General features: G+C 38.3%; 1 long non-coding RNA gene across 3 annotated transcripts in view; it reads right to left on the minus strand.

Moving 5' to 3' along the window:
• Positions 1-14,661, minus strand: part of LOC142831158 (uncharacterized) — a 41,917-nt gene that overhangs the window by 5,632 nt on the left and 21,624 nt on the right. Inside the window, exon 5 of one of the 3 annotated variants that reach the window (XR_012906829.1) lies at positions 8,636-8,754. The exons of 1 other annotated variant lie outside the window; for it this stretch is intronic. This is a non-coding gene — a long non-coding RNA (uncharacterized LOC142831158). Of the gene's footprint in view, positions 1-8,635; positions 8,760-14,661 lie in introns of all 3 variants that reach the window. One more of the 3 variants, XR_012906828.1, reaches the window with a different exon arrangement.

Genomic DNA, 14,661 nt, shown 5'->3' on the forward strand with positions numbered 1-14,661 from the left:
TTCATATTATCTTAAGAACCAGTGACATTAACGGGAAACAGTCCACTCAGCTCTGTATTGTCCATCAGTTGCTTTAAAACCATTTATAAGATGACAAATACACACAAACAGATTTCTGTGGTTGGAACATCTGCACTTTCTCAACTATTTGTAAGGCATAAAAAATGCCTATTAGTATAAAAATTGAAGAAAAATTACCCGCAGGAGGAATGGGCATTAGCCATGCTTCACTTCCCCCCTTTCTGTTGACATTTGAAGCACTTTTTTTCTCTTCCTTTCTTTCCAATTCACAGTTGGTCTAAAGAGGTGAATCAGTGCACAGAGAAAGAGAGAGAGAAAGAGGGGGGAAAAATAAAGAAAAGAAAGAAAAAAACCACAACCCTCTTTTTGCCAGGGTGGGTATGAAATATGAAGGCCCAACAATTGTTTAAGCTCAGTGCATTGGAATAACATTGGTTAAATTATGGATAGTTTTGAATAGTGTCACTTTTTTTTCCCTCTGCAGATGGTTGTTCACACAAGGAGCCTGGCCTGCATAATTGTATCACTAATAAGCAGTAAGGCAATTAGTTGTGTAAGTGTGCTATAATCATTCTAACAGAAGAGATGACGAAGAGACAAAAAAAAGGAGGGGGGACAAAAATGTCTTTTCTCAATTCATCAACTGACAGCCATAATTAGATATATATAATTGAAAATTCCACAGTAGGGGGGCAAGCTTATACAAATGAATTTTCTTTGCTTCCCTTATGCATTTCCCCCTTTGCCTGAACATCCCCCCCAGAAAAAGGCAGAAATTTGTCCTTCCAGGGGAGTGTATACTGTATGAACCACAGGCTGCTCATTCAGAGCAATGATGTCAGAATAACATCCCCCCCACCCCCAGTACCCACTATGAAATAGACAGCTTTGAACTGGGGCTTTATTAGCTGTTTTCAGCCAGTAGCAAATAATACCCCCTAGATGATCTATATCAGTTTGTGGATCGCAAAATGTAAAACTCTAGGAGAAGAGGTCACCTTTTTTTCCATTGACATGTAGACGGCTTGTTTTTGGGGAGGGTGCGGGAGGAGCTCTGAGTTATAATAGAGCATTACATCATCAAGTATTATGGGAAGAAGGGGATTTCTTTTGAGCGAAGCCTGATTATCAAAGGCTATAATTAAATTTGGGCTAAAAATGCTCAAGTGCTTATGAGTTTGTGGAAACTATGCACAAAACAGCTTTCCATTGAATTAATCAGCTTGCAAGTTTTCATTATTCTGGAGCGTCTCTTTCTAAACTGTAAGCTCACAATCACAGCGTCTTTTTTATCAACAAACTCTCCTAAAATTTAATTGGACAGACCTTAACTGTGATTTTTTTTTCCCCTTAAAGAGAGAGCATGTTAAGTCTGGAGCTTGTTAATTAAGTTCTTTAAATGCCCCCAGCTGTGCAATAAATTTTCAAAGTAACACAACTGCATATTTTTTTTAACATTTGCTCCTTCGTTTTTCAATTACAAGCTGTTTTTGAAAACAAAATAAAAAAATGCAGAGAATTCCCATGCATCACTGTGACTCTCACTGGTCAAAATAGGAGAAAGTCAGAAGTTGCATTTGACTAAAATATAACTTGAGATCAAAGGAATGCTTCCAGTGGCTAAAATTTACTGTATTAGTCAGAGATAATCCAAGAATTGAGTTTTTTGGTTTTTAAAATCTCTTAGTAAGTTATTATGGCAGATGTGTGCAAGGAGAAAATGAATTATGACAACAAAAACCTTCTGACCCCAGACAAGAAGTGGGCCAATTAATTTAAGGGCCAGGTCTGCAAATTGGTGTCAATCAGTATAGTTTAAAAGGAGCTACGCAAAATTACACCAGCACAGGATCTGATCCCAACACCTATCAATAACTACTGTTGCTGATAAAAGTAGAACAACATGCTAAAATTTATCTTAACATTTACTCTTCAGCTTCTGCCCCACTGTCTGTATTTAGGGTCCTGATTTGAGTTAAAAATAACACATTAATTGGATCTACAGAGTGAAATCCCAGCTTAAATGTTAAGAACTATGCCTGGAAAATATTCTACAGTACTAATGCTTCTCCACTGGAGGGAGGGACACAAAGAAAATAATAATATGTGGTACCCATCCCTCCTTATTAGACCCATATTTTATGTATACTATCTATTATACATAAAGACTTTTATTTTCGGACAGTTCAGAAAAATTTGCTGCATGGAAACAGCATAGTATGGTACTAAGCACTAGAAAATAGCATTGCCTCTTATGTACCACGGAACTACCGATGAAATGATAGTAGATGGTACATTTCTCCTTAGTTTAAAGAGTCCACACAGCTGCCTCTGGACTCCCTCTGATGAAAAGGGCTAACCATGCTGAACTTCACAAACAGACCCATTCTCTGTGTTCAACAGTCAATGGTAATGGGAGGTTATTACTACAAGGGATACTCATTTAGTTTCCTCCTGCTTTGAAGAGCTGTTTTCAGATTCCAAGTATTAGCTACTCCTCATTTTAGGCCCCAAATTCCCAGTGTTTCATATAAATTTGGTGTCCCACCTAATGTTTAATTGTTGAGAATTACTTAAATCAAAAATAACTAGTTGTGATAGTTAGAGAGAATGTAGATTATGCTAAAGGGGCGAAGATGGAGATCAAGAACAGAATTTGATCATCATTTCCCAAAGAGATGGACTGTAACTAAAACCCAGGATCAAAAAAGCCCCAAACTTTGAAGTATTTGACACCCAGCTCTAAATTCTGCATCCAAATATTAATAATAAAATTACCCCAAATTAAATGGCTGGCACCTCTGCACTTGTGAAGTCCCTGTGACATTAATGGAACTCCACACCGGTGCAAGGGTCTGACCATTCAGATAGACTGTGGAATTAGGGCCACAGAGAGGGGCTATATGTTTGTCCAGCTTTAGTGTTAGTCACATTCTAGGACAGCAATTCAATCCTTCTAGTAAAAATCTTTACTTGTTTGCTCAGAATTTCAGGCCACTGCTCTGTAAGATTTCCCTCCCTCAGCTCCATCTAGTTTATATAAAGATATCATTTTTCATTAGCAACAACACAATCAGCCATGCACAAAGAAATAAGACTTATTTTGGAGATGTATTTTAAAAAATAATGTATTTTCCCTTTTGTTGCAGCAGCTGGCTCAGGTGTTACTCTCTCTTGCACAATAATATAACAGATCAGATACACTCAAATATATACCCAGGAATGCACATTCTGCTGGGCTTTTCCTCCCTGTAAGAATGAAAGGTTTTATTTTATTTTATTTTAAAGGAGGATTCTTGGCTTCATTTCCATGGTACACAATGACACATTTGGTCCTTTGTGTTTCTAACTAAGTAATGACATAGTTCCTCTAAACCATGAAAAATGTTGCATTTGACCAAACAAGAAAGGATGAACTTCTGGGAAATTCTATTCACTGGTTCTTGAATTAGACCCAGAATACAGGGACAAATCCATTCTTTCCTATAGCCCCCTGCCAAACCTGGCTACAGCTCCAGTGGCACTGCATTGTTTCTGCCTTACTCACTGGATACAGTAATATCAACACAAACTGTTCTCAACTGCTGAAGGCTCGATTCTCAAACGTATGGATATGTTGAAAATTAAATTGCAGGGTTTATTTGAATTTATAGACAGCCCAGTGAATGTATCTTTGAGATTTTCTCCGTCAAGGAGATAGATGTCACCTGCCAGGAGTAACATGATTCTATAATGTTAAAATGCCACATTTTCTTTGTAGGTAATTCTATTCAATCACTTCCCACAAAGATTTGGGTAATGAATCCTTGGACATGTGGGGGTTTTTTTTCCCTTCTCCCCTTTCCTTTGTTAAAACTCATGCTTTGGATATTTCTTTACTGACTGCAAAACTCCTCAGCTTGATTAATTTTTTTTATAACTCGTTTGGATTATGTTGGTCTATCGTTCTCTTTTATGAACGTTCCCATGTTTTCAGCGAACATGTGGCAGGGCAGAGTAGAGGAGGGCCATGTGGGGTGTTTCAGGCTGCTTAAACACTCTGCTTTCTCACTTGTACTCCTTTGGCCAGCCATGGAAGGCAGGAGGGGATACAAAGTTGGTGCTGTGCCTTTTTGTAGCCCCAGCCTCATTGCTACTATGGATTATTAAAAGTGCGAAATGAATGAGTCTCAAGAGCCAGTCACTACTGCATAGGAGTGAGTTGGTGTAAGTACTGCATGACCTTATCCATCAGATCCACTTGTGGTTACAAGGGTTTTTTAATCTTTTGAGCAATTGTAATTATGAATCGCACCCAAGTGATCTTCAAGAGCTGAGAATTCCTCTCTCTGAACACCACCACTTGGTCTGAAACATTAGACTGAACTATGATTGAATATGAGCAGACAAGTGGTGTCAAATAATTGAACCAATATTGTTCTTTTTCCTGTTTGTGAAGCTGTCTGCAAGTAGGCTGTTATTACAAATGGGCTTGTTATTTGCGATGTTTGGAAAATTTTATGCAAACTTAATCCAGTTGTTCATAATAAAAGTATTTGATTATTTGCTATTTATTGTATGATTTCATTTATTTAACTTTATGCTTCAAACACAGGAATTATCAGCTCTCCTACTTTGTTTTGACACATGGAAAATAAAACCAGTTGATTCTCACACGTCACAACCAAAAAAAAACCAAAAACCAAAAACAAAGATAGAATCAAACCCAAAACAATACTCTCTCTCATCAACAAATACCAATCTATTTCACACTTCTCCCGTTTCTTGGGGTGGATTATACAATCCTCACTCATGTGGGTGAGTAACATTATTGTTAAAATATTAAAAGAAGAAACTTGATTAAATGGGTAACTGCTCAAGCTGAAGATTAGTCAGCATATAAGAAAAGAAGCTGCCAGTAGTGCATTCCATGAAGGCCTCTCCAATTTGCAATGTATTGCCCTGTCCCCAGTTTTTAATATCTCTAATAAACTGGGAAAATTTTAGTATGTGGCATTGATAACAGGCCAGGTAGCCCCTACTGCTAGCCGAGCTTTAGGTGTTCTACCACACAGAAGGATCTAGCCCTCTATTTTTAATTGAAGGCAAGTACACCTAGAGCTGGGCTAATACCTAATTTGAAATTTCCAGCCATGGTGTCTGTGATAGTTTTTTATTATTATTATTTTTGATGCCTAGACCATGAAATAAATAATTCATGCTGTAATAAAATTGACAATCCGCATTTCCAGTACTTTGGTTCCATCCAGCCTAGGAAAATTAGTTTTCTAAAGGACCTGAAATCATACTCACCACAAAATGTATATAAGGTACTGAGTTGTTTTTTGTTTGTTTTACTTTTTCAAATTGAAAATCTCTCTACCACTTTATAATGTAAACAGCCCCCAAACAGCTCAACTGGTGACATTCACACAATTCAGCATAACTGACCACCAATGGAAAGCTAATTCTACCAGTTTTGATTCTGATATGAATTACATCATGTTTCTGTCAGCGAACTATGTTGCCTCGGTTGTGATGGAATCCATAATTTGGTTCAGATGATTAGTGGGTATATTTAAAACTCCTTTAGCAGTGGTCAGACACTTATGAATTTATTAGATATTACAAAGACGTACACATTCCCCTAAGATGGAATGTAGAGGATGCATTATTCTTTTATGTTTTTTTGGCATGCTGTAAGTTCATACACAGCTCCTCTTCCATTATTATTTATTAGTATTAGCTTTCATTTAACAAAAATGCCTTCCCATTATGTACTCACGAAAGAACTGTATTAGGGGTACAGAGGTTAGTCACCAGGAAATATCACCATGTACTTATTAACTTTATAAACGAGCGCTAAGCTTGGATGCAATAACTCCCATAATACTATATCACAATCACTTGGTTTCATATGCAGTCAGAACTATCTACTCCCTCAAGCTTAGGGAATTTGAGAGGGCTGTTTATTTTTTCAGACTCCAAGACTCACAAGTTCATGAAATTAAAACGTGATTCAATTTGAAAAGTTCATTATAGAATTTTGCCATACAAAACAGTAGCAGCATGCCAACTGCAAAGTAAATAGCTATTAACAAGTAAACTTCTTTTCTTGGTAGATCCTATAGGTTACACTTGTGGAATTTCAGTTCCAAGGGGGAAAAAACCACCACCCACAAAGCGAAACTTAGTGAAAAGCATAAACTCCAAAATGATAGTCTCAGATTTATTAACTTTACCTGAATATGGCAGTGTTTCTATCAAGACAGGAAAGCAGGTAAACTTTATTAAATAACATTTTGAATGGTCCTCTGTTAAAGAGGTGTTGTGAAGCTTAAATAATGTCAGGTAAGTGGTTTGATGTCCTCAGATAAAAACACCTATAAACAACTGTGAAATATGTATAAGTGCAGCTGTCAGTACTGCCTTAAGTTAAAGTTACTTGATACTTTCCTTTAGAAGACCCTGTTTTTCGTTGCTTATGTTCCTTGCTCTATACTTTAACCATTTGGGCAGGAATTTTCTATGTAGTTTCTACTTCAGTTTATTTTCTAACTTTCATCAACTAAAGCAGTTTATCTGTTTCCAGGTAAATTAAGGAAAATATGTTGTTTCCCCATGTTAAAAATTGCTCACATCCATTTGCTTGAGAAGCTCTAGCACATCCCTCTATGCTTTGGAGCTGGGACTTCTATTTTGGGCATGAAAAGTGGAGGAGAGAGCTTCCTAGGTGATAGGGATGATTCTTTTGCCAGCCCTGTAAATATCCACACAAATTTGATGAAGTTATAAGCCTCTGAGGAATCTGAGTTAATACATGCTCAATGTAGAATTTTCAGTTAAGTTCCCCCAAATTTCCATCTGAATGGAGTATGCTTTGTCCCCTCACCATCTCCAAGTGCTAAACTGAACTGTGAGGAGAGTAAGCCAAGAAACTTCAATAGGTGTGCTTATTATTTGATCATTTTATTTAGTGCTGAATGTCTCATATGCTATGTGAATGAAGAGTATTTTATTTTAGAATCCTATACAAAGTCTATCTGCTTTCGTTGTCACATTTATCAGAAAGAGAGCACATATGGTTGAAGTTCTAGGAGAATGACTGGAAAGTCTGAGAGCAATGTTCCCTCTAATCTTTTTCATCCATGTGTGGATTTTTTTCCATCCATGTGTGGAATAATTTGTATGTGCACTGAGGCATGTGTGAATGTGCACCACCAGTAGAAACAAAAAAAATAATCCCACCTAACTGTGGGTGTTCTACTGGACAGCATATGAATCTCTCCCTAGAATTTACACAACCTCCCGGCTTACAGGGAACACTCCATCCAGTGGTTCTGGTAGCCAATGGCAGTTAAACCATAAAAGTCCCATCTCCCTAAAAAGGGTAACAGACAGGAAAAGGTAAGTGTTGCTTAGACCAGGGAATCTTAGAGCACACAGATCCAGTGGATTTGTGCTCAATACAGCAGCCTGATGAATATCTAGCAAAGAGAACTCTATGGGGGATATGTGTGACAAATTTGATACTGTTCTTTTTTCCTATGAGGTGGCTGAATTAAGGTTGCTTAGAGAACTGAACTTGTGGTGTTTCCCAACTTTGACTACTGATGTTGTAACTGTAACATTCTTTTTTCCTTCAGGTTACTTGGCTGTAATTATTACAAATTGATAAAACATTTGCCATTTATTTATTTATCTAGTTATTTATTTGTTTGTTTATTTTATTTATTTAAAATATTTTCATAATCTGTAGTTCATTTAGGACCTGAGAGTTTGTTGCTCTGAAATCTGCTAATGGGAATAGCAATTTTTGTATGGACACAGCACTGCAAACCCAGCAGGAGAATGATAGGGTGATCAACTGATTAGCTATGGGGGTGGAGGAATGGAAACAGCACCAGGAAGCCAGCAAATCATCCAAAGAAGAAATCAGAATCAAGTAGAAAGTACCCATAGGGTAGCTTTTTTAAAAACAAAACAAAAAACAAAACAAAACAAAAACACTTAAAAATCCTCTAGAATTCTTAGTTTGAAATATGAAACCTTTCAAATGCATTCTGTTTGTGAGACTTCGTACTCAGAATTTCATGTGGTGTTTGGATTCAAAATGACTTCATTGAGGGTCAGGCCATGCTACCTCTGGGAGAGCAGCAAGTGGGCAGAGGGAATGTGATAAGTGTAGGCAGTGTCAGGAAGCTCTTTTCCCTCCCCACTGAGTTAAGTTTTATTATCAAGTGTCTTTGGAAAGCACTGTACTGTATCAAAGGCCGTGATGTTTTTAGAACAAAGAATTTATGTGCATTACAAGTGTAACCTACCTTGTTCTGTTTACTGAAATACATCATCATTTTGTGCGTTGTGGTTGCAAAAGTAATTTAGAGGATCCTGACAGAAATATATATATATCATTAAATCTATCCATTAATATACTTGTAGTATTATAAATATAGGGCTTTGAGGATGACAGAAGTGAAAACCAACTCATTAGTTTGCATCAGTATTAAAATGAGATACATTTTCTCTTTGGTCTGATTCAAGTTAAGTAAAAGGAGCTGTAGGAGCTCCCAGTCATTTGTTAAAACCAATAAATGAACACCTCCCTCTCCCACCAGTCCAACCTCCATGTCACCTCAGCCGTAAAATAGTAATCCTTTAGAAATGTTGTGTCCAATTTTCATTTGCTCACAAATGGCATGGGCGTGACAGTCCAAGGCCAGACCAGGGCTCAGTCCAGTTCAGATGACCATGCTGCACTTAAACAAACAATATTAGGTTATCACGATTTGCATTCTTATCCCAGGAGATATCAAACACTATAGGGGCCCTTGCAGGTCCAGTCTGACATAATCAGATATTATAATTCCCAACTATTCCTGCAAACAATCTAAGCAGACTTCTGTCAATGTGGTAAGACAGGACCAAATTCTCAGCTGAGCAAAGCTCACAAATGGCTTAGTTCTGCCAGAAACAGTGATCTAATACAGATCTCTGCTCCCTCTTTTCATCCCGCATTCCCTCTCTACACAAAGGGAGGGAAGAGTGGATGATACATCTGCATATAGGGAATTTTTGGCTACCAAAGCAGCACAACGGAACCAGAAAAGCAATCAAAGATATGGCCCATGAATCTGATATTCTTACCCCAGTATCTGGACATAATGGCATCAGTGACATTGATAAGGTCACTGATAATTTCAGTGTAATGATGATATCTATGGTATTCCTGAAGAATTTCTTTTCTAATTCACAATCCTGTTGGAAAATAGTCCATTCTCTAACAATCCCACAGAAGCTGATTTATTTGTCATGTATAGAAGTGTTATTTAATATTGCAATGGTTGTACATCTCTATCCCTGAACATGGGAGAAGCTTTCCACATTTTTCTGTCTGCCTTTTTGTCAAGTCTTTTATGGCTTGAGAAATATGATGCTCATAAATATTCAGTGGAAAATCCCCAGTGTCTAAAAACTGAGAAAACATCTTCTTTCCATATTTTCCCTATTTGTGAGTCCGTGTCGTTGAAAAGCAGAGTACAAATCAAAAGAGTGCAGAATATTAGTATTGCTTTAAATGAATGAAGCTAATAACAATTGTTATTTGTTCAATAAGATATTGGCATGAACATTTGCATATATAAATATGCTTCCACCTACCTTTTGCTTATAGTGAAGAATGTCTTTACCTGAGCTGATCAAAATCTTTAATAAAACATGTATTGGGTTGGTTGGGATCATTTAATTTGGGGGAAAAAAAGTGGAGTTACACTACAGTATTTGCATAGATATTTAAATTATCCATTTTGGGTTAAGTTTCCTGTTACAGGCAGTCCCCTGGTTACATGGATCCGACTTACATCGGATCCCTACTTACAAACGGGGTGAGGCAACCCCGCACTAGCTGCTTCCCTCCAGCAGACCAGGGAGACGCGAAGCTAGTGCCCCCCTCCCCAGCAGACCAGGGAGACGCGAAGCTAGTGCCCCCATCCCCAGCAGACCAGGGAGACGCGAAGCTAGCACTCCCCCCCAGCAGACTAGGGAGAATAAAGGATTGAGGGAAGTGAGGTGTGGGAGAATAAAACTGAGCTCTGGAGAAATGTTTGGCTACAGTTTCCCCTACAATATGTACCAGTTCTGACTTACATACAAATTCAACTTAAGAACAAACCTACAGTCCCTATCTTGTACGTAACCCGGGGACTGCCTGTATATTCTTGCTTTTAAGATATACTATGTTCTCCCTAAGATACATCACCCATGAAGCAATGTAACAATGTCTGGCAGTAATTTGGGGCCAGATAGTCAAAAGAGCTCAACTCCCATTTAGGCACTTAGATTAGGTTCAGATTTTCAAATGTGCTGAGGTCTTTTGAAAGTGTGGCCAATAATGGGGAAAAGGAAAGGAGAATTATTTTCTAGAGCAAAACTCAAACTTGGTGAATTGGTTTGGAAACACTTCACTCCGGCCATGTCCTTTCTTCTGCAAGCACCCAGAAATTGAGCAACGGTCTGTAATGTTTCTGATCTCTAGAAAAAGGACCCACACTAGCCAGATTTTCATTCCCACAGACCATGGACTATATACAAACAAACCATATCCAATGAACTAGGAACAGATTTCCCTGATATTTTACACCCCTTTCAGCCTTCGTAAGTAGGAGTAAAACACAAACTAAAAAATACAGGTGGTTGAAGAGCAGTAAGAAACTGACCACAGAAATGAAAAAGGACTGCAATCATAATAATGACCATACTGGGTCAGACCAATATACTAGCCCAGTATTCTGTCTTCCAACTGTGGTCAGTGCCAGGTGCTTCAGAGGAAATGAAAAGAACAGGAAATCATCGAGTGATCCATCTCCCCATACCCATTCCCAGCGCTCCTCAGAAATTCTGAGTACCTACACCCAGGCACATATTAAAGGAGAAAAGAGTAAGTGTTAGCTTACTACTCACAAAGAAGATCACTGTAGATGGAATCAATGAATTCTGAGATAGATGAAAGCTGGCAAGCTTTGCTTAGTCTTTTCTGTCAATCTGGTCGGTTCCAAATTGAGGTACTAAACATATGACCCAATTTATTAGAATAATTAGTAAGGGAAAAAGTTCTCCTCTCACCTCAGCATGGGAACCACATGAAAAATATGAGAAGAGTAGACTATCTGCTGAGTGCTGCCACACACATTTGGAATTCTACCCTGACTTATGTACGTGTCTCTGCCTTCCTCTACAATTTGTCATTATATATGTCTAAGTATATGTGTATGAGAGTGCATTCCAGACCTCTGTACTGAATAGGATGTCAAACATGCTCGTCACCATGACATGCTCTAGCAGTTGACTCAACGAACATACAATCCCCACTACTTTAGCAGAAATTCTTCATTGGCTCATGAACAATAGCTCTACCCTCCAATATAGCATAAGTTTTATCTAGTGACATAGGCAGAGGCTGTTGTTTGCAGCCATTATCAAGTGCTCATTGTTTGCAGATGTGAATTTGTTACAGACTACCGTATTTGTAGGTCTCTCAATTTCAGATATTCAAGATGACTGTAGTCTAGTGGAAGGAGTTGTGTGGGATTGAGTAACATACTGGATAAATGGGTATGTGTAACACTAGAAAGTGACACCTGCTTCAGCATTTATATCAAGTAGTTGAAGATGCATGATTTTGAGCTCCCGAGGTTCCTTTTCTCAGTACTGCATATGTACAGTTTAAAGGGTATCTTTCATATGGGGTCATGGATTCTTTATACAGGCCTGAACATTAGCTTCTGCATCCACTTTTTGTAAACATGGCTGTACATGTTGAATTCTTTCATCCTACATTGGTGATTAAAATATATGTGCCTACCTGTATGTGTCTAGAAGGTTAAGCATTTGTAATGATTATATAAATGAGATAATAAGATTGTATCACTTGTGTGTAAGTTCTGATTTTTAAAGGAATCCAATAGCAAGGCACAGAATTCACATCAGAATTTCATTCTATTCAGGTTCACTTACCATGCACTAAATTGGCAAGCTGCATAATCAACCATGTAGCTCTCTGCAAATGCCAAAGAACATGTGTACATACCATGTGACTACCAGCTGGGCAATATCATTGAACAAACGGCTGTCTTATGTAACAACAAAGCTTCACTAACCTTTCGTGTTCACCAACTGTGCTGCACTTTGCCTCAGCATTATGACTTAAAAAACACTTTTTCATACAGAGGAAAAATCTGGAATTCAGAGACTCTCTCTCATAGTTCATGCCAACAACTCTGAAAAAGACCTTCTGAACAACTTACAAAATGATAGTTCTTGTCAGGTGTATTGCAGCGAGGTAAGATCAGTGGAGAAAGAGACAAGGCTATCTTGGTTATCATGCTGTCACCAAAGTGTACTTGAAAAATTTGGTGGTGATCAAGCCAAACTTTTGGTGTTACAGGGTCTGAATTATAGGTATCTCTAGCTTATAAGAAGCACACAGGATCTTTTTAAGGGAACACGCAATACACTACGATTATTGAGAATACAAAGTAAAAAATATATACATTCACACACATTCTCACACACCAGTCCTGCCAACATTGTTATAGTCTAGCAGCACCTTAAAGATTAACAAAACCACGAAAGCTCATGATACCATCTACATGTTTTGTTAGTCTTTAAGATGCTACTAGACTATTTGTTGTTTTTAAAGTTTTTCCAGTTACAGACTAACTTGGCTACCCCTCTGAAGCTTTTGAACACTGTTATAGTTACCAATCTGTTGCTCACATCAACCTGGTGGCCACTTAGGCTGAGTGCGAGAGAGGAGCTGGGCTTTGTTGATTTGGACCAATGCTCTGGATCTTAGTAGGACACAGCCCAAAGAACCAAGCAATACACCCCATCTTTTATAGGAATCCCTTCTCATGCAAGTCTATGGATTTTGCCGCATCCTGTTGTAATTGGTCACTTTGCAACATATGTTAGTTATTTTCATTGTTGTTTAACTTCAGTCTGCTAATGGCTTTTTCTGGGTGTTGCTCCACCCTGGTTTCGATGGGACTTATTAGCTTCACATGTTGGAAATGCTTGGTTCTAACTTCAGGGTTCTCAATCTGTCCCCTACTCATTACCAAATACTATGGACAGACTGGATAATTCCTTTACTCCCCCAAGTCTCTGGCCCTTCCTTTGACCATATGAATTCTGTGCTGGCCTTCAAATAAATCTCCTTTAAAACCCTCGCATTCTTCAATCACACCAACAAAAATTATATAGTTGTTTCATATATGTAAGGAATACATAGTTGCTTTTGTAAAAACAGATCTAGTACAAAATATTCTAAGATTAACGTAACTACTATTATTACAAATTCTTCCATAATACAAAAACAAACCAACCAATCATTTTTATGCTCTTAAAGAAGAAAACAGTCCTAAGGGTAAAAGGGTGACAACAGTGACTCACAAGGACCCTTCTAGTCTGACCCTGCCTTAATAACACACACAATCAGCCTGCTTAATATATCTTTACCAATGGCACTAGGCCGTTCGTTCCTGCTAGTCAGAAAGGGTGACTGGCAGGGCACACTGAGGCACATTACATTACATAAGGCTACATTTTAGTTTCAGAGCTAAACAGTGAGCTGAGAGACCAGCTACTGTGGTATACAAAGACATCTGATAAATGTTTCCTGGGTCTGTACATGCTCCGCCACTAAAATCTGTCCGGCTGGGAAGATTAATTTAGACAGCAAGGAATTCCATGGGAGATTCAGCAATTATTGTTCCATAAGCATGTTTCTGTCTAAAATATATATAGTATAGTATTAAAAAATGAGCTAGTTTCCTAATCATTTTGAAAGACAAACTGTAACCACTCTGAGGGGTAGCCGTGTTAGTCTGTAATTTTAAAAACAATGATGAGTCCTGTAGCATGTTAGAAACTAACAAAAATATATATCTAGTATCATGAGCTTTTGTGGGAAAAACCAACTTCCTCGTTGCTCATTTGTTAGTCTCTAAGGGTATGTCTACATTACCACCCTAGTTCGAACTAGGGTGGTTAATGTAAGCAACCGAAGTTGCAAATGAAGCCCGGGAATTAAATATCCCGGGCTTCATTTGCATTTTGCTGGGCACCGCCATTTTTAAAGCCCCGGTAGTTCGGACTCCGTGCCTGCGGCTACACGCGGCACGGAGTAGGTAGTTCGAATTAGGCTTTCCATGATGAGTACCGGTAGTTCAAATTAGAAATCCTAATTCGAACTACCTACTTCATGCCGCGTGTAGCCGTGGGCACGGAGTCTGAACTACCGGGGCTTTAAAAATGGCGGCACCCGGCAAAATGCAAATGAAGCCCGGGATATTTAAATCCCAGGCTTCATTTGCAACTTCGGTTGCCTACATTAACCACTCTAGTTCGAAATAGGGTGGTAGTGTAGACATACCCTAACATGCTACAGAACTACTGGTGGTAACCACTCAGTGCATAAAGTCTTTGGTAGTGTTCTCTTTTTTGCTTGTAAAATGGTATTTCTTCAAAGATCACTCCACAATATGAGAAAGATAACTATGAGGTCTGAGTGAAACCTCACGAACATGGAGATCAGTTAGAAATTGGGCCATACACATTGCTGGGGTAAACTAAAACAGCTTCATTTTCTGCCACAATTTA

Source organism: Pelodiscus sinensis, chromosome 12 (genome assembly GCF_049634645.1).
Source record: "Pelodiscus sinensis isolate JC-2024 chromosome 12, ASM4963464v1, whole genome shotgun sequence".
Classification (NCBI taxonomy): domain Eukaryota; kingdom Metazoa; phylum Chordata; order Testudines; family Trionychidae; genus Pelodiscus; species Pelodiscus sinensis.